Here is a 7,955-nt window from a genome sequence, read left to right on the forward strand (position 1 = left end):
TAAATTGCCAGGCATACCATCTAAAGGGGACAAAAAGATACAAAACATCCAGGCCATGGGAAAACCTGGGTAGCCACAGCCACTCAAGAGGGAGAGGTTTTTTAGTGCCAGGAAGGAAAAAAAACTGGCAGGAAATGGCAGAAATCGTACACCAAATCCAGTCATTCCTGGAGTGGAACCACAGTCGATGGCCTCCACTCCAAACCAACAGATACAGATACTAATGCCGGAAAAAAAATCCCCCCCCAGTACCAACAATACCACCAGTCCGATAACATTCTTCTTTGCAAATATACAGGGTCTAAAGCCAGCTACAAACAACAAAATACCTTTCATCCGTGGACTGCTTGCAGAGGCAAAGGCAATGTTCGCGGCTTTCACTGAGACCCACATAAAGGATCACTTGGACAACGAAGTATGGATCCCAGGTTACAACCTATACAGATGTGACAGAGTGAACAGGCAAAAGGGGGGGGTTGGCCTGTACATTGCAGAGTCACTTGTTTGCACAGAACTGCTTAATGCCTCAAATGACGTAGTGGAAGTTTTAGCAGTAAAGGTCGAGAACCAAAACCTAGTCATTGTGGTAGTCTACAAGCCTCCGGATGCAACATCCCAGCAATTCCAGGAACAGCTGTTAAAAATTGACCACTGTCTGGAAAATCTTCCAGCTCCTGCACCCAACATCCTGCTCCTGGGGGATTTCAACTTAAGGCACCTAAAATGGAGGAATATAGCAAATAATATTGTTGCAGTAATAACACCAGGAGGCAGCTCTGATGAAAACTCACACTCACACGAGCTTTTAAATCTCTGCACAAAATTCAATTTAAACCAGCAAATAATAGAGCCTACAAGACTGGAGAATACACTAGACCTCATCTTCACTAACAATGATGATCTGATAAGAAATGTCACCATATCAAAAACAATATACTCAGATCACAACATAATTGAGGTTCAGACATGTATGCATGGAGCCCCAGACCGACAAAATGAGACTAGTCACGAGGGAGCATTCACCAAATTCAACTTCAATAACAAAAACATAAAGTGGGACCAAGTAAACCAAGTCCTAACCGATATAAGCTGGGAAGATATACTAAGCAACACAGACCCAAACTTATGCCTAGAACAGATTAACTCGGTGGCACTCGATGTATGCACAAGGCTTATTCCTCTAAGAAAAAGGAGGAGTAGATGTAAAATAGAAAGAGACAGGCGCTCCCTTTACAGGCGACGGAAAAGAATAACAGAGCGGCTAAAAGAGGTCAATATATCTGAAATGCGCAGGGAGACACTGGTCAGAGAAATAGCAAGCATCGAACTTAAGCTAAAAGAATCCTTTAGGAGTCAGGAATCGCGGGAAGAACTAAAAGCCATAAATGAAATCGAAAGAAACCCAAAGTATTTCTTCTCCTATGCCAAATCAAAATCGAGAACAACGTCCAGTATTGGGCCCCTACTTAAACAAGATGGGTCCTACACAGATGACAGCAAGGAAATGAGTGAGCTACTCAAGTCCCAATATGACTCAGTTTTTAGCAAGCCGCTAACCAGACTGAGAGTCGAAGACCAAAATGAATTTTTTATGAGAGAGCCACAAAATTTGACTAACACAAGCCTATCCGATGTTATCCTGACGCCAAATGACTTCGAACAGGCGATAAATGACATGCCCATGCACTCTGCCCCAGGGCCAGACTCATGGAACTCTGTGTTCATCAAGAACTGCAAGAAGCCCCTATCACGAGCCTTTTCCATCCTATGGAGAGGGAGCATGGACACGGGGGTCGTCCCTCAGTTACTAAAAACAACAGACATAGCCCCACTCCACAAAGGGGGCAGTAAAGCAACAGCAAAGAACTACAGACCAATAGCACTAACATCCCATATCATAAAAATCTTTGAAAGGGTCCTAAGAAGCAAGATCACCACCCATCTAGAAACCCATCAGTTACACAACCCAGGGCAACATGGGTTTAGAACAGGTCGCTCCTGTCTGTCTCAACTACTGGATCACTACGACAAGGTCCTAAATGCACTAGAAGACAAAAAGAATGCAGATGTAATATATACAGACTTTGCAAAAGCCTTCGACAAGTGTGACCATGGCGTAATAGCGCACAAAATGCGCGCTAAAGGAATAACAGGAAAAGTCGGTCGATGGATCTATAATTTCCTCACTAACAGAACACAGAGAGTAGTCGTCAACAGAGTAAAGTCCGAGGCAGCTACGGTGAAAAGCTCTGTCCCACAAGGCACAGTACTAGCTCCCATCTTGTTCCTCATCCTCATATCCGACATAGACAAGGATGTCAGCCACAGCACCGTGTCTTCCTTTGCAGATGACACCCGAATCTGCATGACAGTGTCTTCCATTGCAGACACTGAAAGGCTCCAGGCGGACATCAACCAAATCTTTCAGTGGGCTGCAGAAAACAATATGAAGTTCAACGATGAGAAATTTCAATTACTCAGATATGGTAAACATGAGGAAATTAAATCTTCATCAGAGTACAAAACAAATTCTGGCCACAAAATAGAGCGAAACACCAACGTCAAAGACCTAGGAGTGATTATGTCGGAGGATCTCACCTTCAAGGACCATAACATTGTATCAATCGCATCTGCTAGAAAAATGACAGGATGGATAATGAGAACCTTCAAAACTAGGGAGGCCAAGCCCATGATGACACTCTTCAGGTCACTTGTTCTATCTAGGCTGGAATATTGCTGCACTCTAACAGCACCTTTCAAGGCAGGTGAAATTGCCGACCTAGAAAATGTACAGAGAACTTTCACGGCGCGCATAACGGAGATAAAACACCTCAATTACTGGGAGCGCTTGAGGTTTCTAAACCTGTATTCCCTGGAACGCAGGAGGGAGAGATACATGATTATATACACCTGGAAAATCCTAGAGGGACTAGTACCAAACTTGCACACGAAAATCACTCACTACGAAAGCAAAAGACTTGGCAGACGATGCACCATCCCCCCAATGAAAAGCAGGGGTGTCACTAGCACGTTAAGAGACCATACAATAAGTGTCAGGGGCCCGAGACTGTTCAACTGCCTCCCAGCACACATAAGGGGGATTACCAACAGACCCCTGGCAGTCTTCAAGCTGGCACTGGACAAGCAACTAAAGTCAGTTCCTGATCAGCCGGGCTGTGGCTCGTACGTTGGTTTGCGTGCAGCCAGCAGCAACAGCCTGGTTGATCAGGCGCTGATCCACCAGGAGGCCTGGTCACAGACCGGGCCGCGGGGGCGTTGACCCCCGAAACTCTCTCCAGGTAAACTCCAGGTAATACATAATCCACAATACATTGGCTAGAGAAATACACAACCCACAATACCGTGGCTGCAACGATACACAACCCACAATACCATGGCTTCAACGATACACAACCCACAATACCATGGCTGCAACGATACACAACCCACAATACCATGGCTGCAACGATACACAACCCACAATACCATGGCTGCAACGATACACAACCCACAATACCATGGCTGCAACGATACACAACCCACAATACCATGGCTGCAACGATACACAACCCACAATACCATGGCTGCAACGATACACAACCCACAATACCATGGCTGCAACGATACACAACCCACAATACCATGGCTGCAACGATACTCAACCCACAATACCATGGCTGCAACGATACACAACCCACAATACCATGGCTGCAACGATACACAACCCACAATACCATGGCTGCAACGATACACAACCCACAATACCATGGCTGCAACGATACTCAACCCACAATACCATGGCTGCAACGATACACAACCCACAATACCATGGCTGCAACGATACTCAACCCACAATACCATGGCTGCAACGATACTCAACCCACAATACCATGGCTGCAACGATACACAACCCACAATACCATGGCTGCAACGATACTCAACCCACAATACCATGGCTGCAACGATACACTGCCCACAATACCGTGATTGTAACAATTACATCTACTTCACAATAGATAGCAGGTTGGTAGATAGCAACCATAAAGGGAGGTACTACCGCCCTGCTGAATGAATGTGAAACGGAAGCCTGTTAAATATTTTGCACTCTGGCAGGAAGCCTGTTAAACGGAACAGTAACACTAGAATAATGGAACACCCAGGCAAAAAAGGAGCCTTGAGTAGCAATGATGTGAGATATTTAAATGTTTATGATAGAGTGAGTACATGGTCAGAGCAAGGATAATAACACTGGTGGGTGAAGCAGGAAGAGGAAGAGGAGGAGAAGAAGTGGAGGAGGAGGAGAAGTGGAAGAGGAGGAGGAGGAGAAGAAGTGGAGGAGAAGTGGAAGAGGAGGAGGAGGAGAAGTGGAAGAGGAGGAGGAGAAGAAGAAGTGGAGGAGAAGTGGAAGAGGAGGAGGAGGAGAAGTGGAAGAGGAGGAGGAGAAGAAGTGGAGGAGAAGTGGAAGAGGAGGAGGAGGAGAAGAAGTGGAGGAGGAGGAGAAGTGGAAGAGGAGGAGGAGGAGAAGTGGAGGAGGAGAACTGAGAATAATTACATCAACAACAACAGCAATCATCAACAATAACTACAACAGTAACAACAACAATCATCAATAACTACAACAGTCATCAACAACAACAACAATCACCAACAATAACTACAACAATCAACAACAACAACAATCATCAACAATAACTACAACAATAACAACAACAATCAACAGTAACTACAACAGTAACAACAACAATCAACAGTAACTACAACAGTAACAACAACAATCATCAATAACTACAACAGTCATCAACAACAACAATCAACAATAGCTACAACAGTCATCAACAACAACAACAATCACCAACAATAACTACAACACCAACAATAACTACAACATCAACAATAGCTACAACACCAACAATAGCTACAACACCAACAATAACTACAACATCAACAATAGCTACAACACCAACAATAACTACAACACCAACAATAGCTACAACACCAACAATAACTACAACAGTCATCAACAACAATCACCAACAATAACTACAACAGTCATCAACAACAATCACCAACAATAACTACAACAGTCATCAACAACAATCACCAACAATAACTACAACAATCAACAACAACAACAATCACCAACAATAACTACAACAATCAACAACAACAACAATCACCAACAATAACTACAACAGTCATCAACAACAATCACCAACAATAACTACAACAGTCATCAACAACAATCACCAACAATAACTACAACAATCAACAACAACAACAATCATCAACAATAACTACAACAATCATCAACAATAACTACAACAATCAACAACAATAAAAACAAATAACAATACACAAATAACCCGCACGTAGAAGAGAGGAGCTTACGACGACGTTTCGGTCCCACTTGGGCCATTTACAAAGTCACGCATTTTGTGTGACTTTGTAAATGGTGCAAGTCGGACCGAAACGTCGTCGTAAGCTCCTCTCTTCTATGTGCGGGTTATCTGTGTATTGTTCCAGTCACGGTATTGTGACTTTTTTGTTATTTAACAAATAACGAGTTAGTTGGCTAGTTTGTTAGGTTTCAAGTCTATCTAATTCGCGAGGGTTGTTAACGCTTCACCTCGATATATATACACAGAGATAGACAACTATGTGTATATACACTGAGAGATAGATACCTCGGTGTATGTATAGAGAGATAGACAACTCTGTGTATATACACTGAGAGATAGACAATTCTGTGTATATACACTGAGAGATAGATACCTCGGTGTATGTATAGAGAGATAGACAACTCTGTGTATATACACTGAGAGATAGACAACTCTGTGTATATACACTGAGAGATAGACAACTCTGTGTATATACACTGAGAGATAGACAATTCTGTGTATATACACTGAGAGATAGACAACTCTGTGTATATACACTGAGAGATAGACAACTCTGTGTATATACACTGAGAGATAGATACCTTGGTGTACATATAGATAGACAACTTTGTGTATATACACTGAGAGATAGATACCTTGGTGTACGTATAAATAGACAACTCTGTGTATATACACTGAGAGATAGATACCTTGGTGTACGTATAAATAGACAACTCTGTGTATATACACTAAGAGATAGATACCTTGGTGTATATATATAGAGAGATAGACAACTCTGTGTATATACACTGAGAGATAGATACCTTGGTGTACATATAGATAGACAACTCTGTGTATATACACTGAGAGATAGATACCTTGGTGTATGTATAGTTAGATAGACAACTCTGTATATACACTGATAGATACATCGGTGTATGTATAGAGAGATAGACAACTCTTGTGTATATACACAGAGGTAGATACCTCAGTGTATGTATATAGAGATAGACAACTCTGTGTATATACACTGATAGATACCTTGGTGTATGTATAGAGAGAGATAGACAACTCTTTGTATATACACTGATAGACACCTTGGTGTATGTATAGAGAGATAGACAACTGTGTATATACACTGAGAGATAGATACCTCACGGTGTATATATGCTGATAGACGCCATTAAGTATACATACGGTATATGCATACGGAGAGATATACACCTATCGACTTAGAAACATACAACCCTATGTGTATACAATGAGAAATACACCGAGTATATACACAGAGAGCTATACAGCTAAAATTGTATGAAAGTTGATCTTATTCTTTAAAAAATATCGAAAGTTGAATGCAATAAAGAGTTTGTGGTTGCAGGCATCTCAGGAAGAGGAAGAGGAGGAAGAGGAAGAGGTTGTAGAGAAGAGTAGTGAAGTGGGAGGAACAGCTGGAGGAGGAGGCGTCTCTCCAAGAGAACCTTCCCTGCTGCTTCATCACGTTCTGAACGCTCGTACCCGTGCCAGAGCTCTTGGAGTTCTACCCAAATACCACTCTCAGGTAGGTTTCCTCGCTCTCTTTCACTCTCCTAATATTTAGTATCTTTATTTCTACAAGTACAAGGTATACAGGCCTAGCTGACATCAGTGACATACTACTGTATAGAAAGCCGCTTTTTACGCAGAGTATTTCGGGTAAATTAAGTCAGTTTTGTCCCAGGATACGACCCACACCAGTCCACTAACACCCAAGTATCCATTATTACTGATGGGTGAATGTGGACAACCGGTATAAGGAAACACTGCCAGTGTTTCTACCCTCGCCGGGAATCGAACTCGGATACCTCACTATGTGAAGCGAGAGCTTTTGCCACCAGGCTACGGGGTAGCCTTTGGTGGAGCTTTTGCTCACCAGGTGTCCCGTAGCTTGATCTCTAGCGCACTCAGCTCTCACACTGAGCAGGAAAACATTAGAACGTGCTGTCCATATTCACCTAGCAGTAAAATGGGTACCTGGGTGTTAGTGGACTGGTGCGGGTCACACCCTGGGTGTTAGTGGACTGGTGCGGGTCACACCCTGGGTGTTAGTGGACTGGTGCGGGTCACACCCTGGGTGTTAGTGGACTGGTGCGGGTCACACCCTGGGTGTTAGTGGACTGGTGCGGGTCACACCCTGGGTGTTAGTGGACTGGTGCGGGTCACACCCTGGGTATTAGTGGACTGGTGCGGGTCACATCCTGGGTGTTAGTGGACTGGTGCGGGTCGCAGCCTGAGACAAAATTGACCTAATTTGCGGGAAATATTCTGCATAACAAGGGGCTTTCTATATAGTAGTATGTCAGTTATGGTCTGTATACCTTGTATATGTACTTGTGGTAAATAAGGATAGTATTATTATTATTATTATTATTATTATTATTATTATTATTATTATTATTATTATTATTATTATTAAGAACACCTAATGGAAGCAAGTCACAGTGAAACAAAAAATGTCTTAGTGTATATACCCACTGAGAGATGTATGTTTGTTAGTGTATATACACCGAGAGATGTATGTCCATCATTGTTTATACACTG

The sequence above is a fragment of the Cherax quadricarinatus genome, chromosome 91, assembly GCF_038502225.1.
Source record: "Cherax quadricarinatus isolate ZL_2023a chromosome 91, ASM3850222v1, whole genome shotgun sequence".
Lineage (NCBI taxonomy): Eukaryota > Metazoa > Arthropoda > Malacostraca > Decapoda > Parastacidae > Cherax > Cherax quadricarinatus.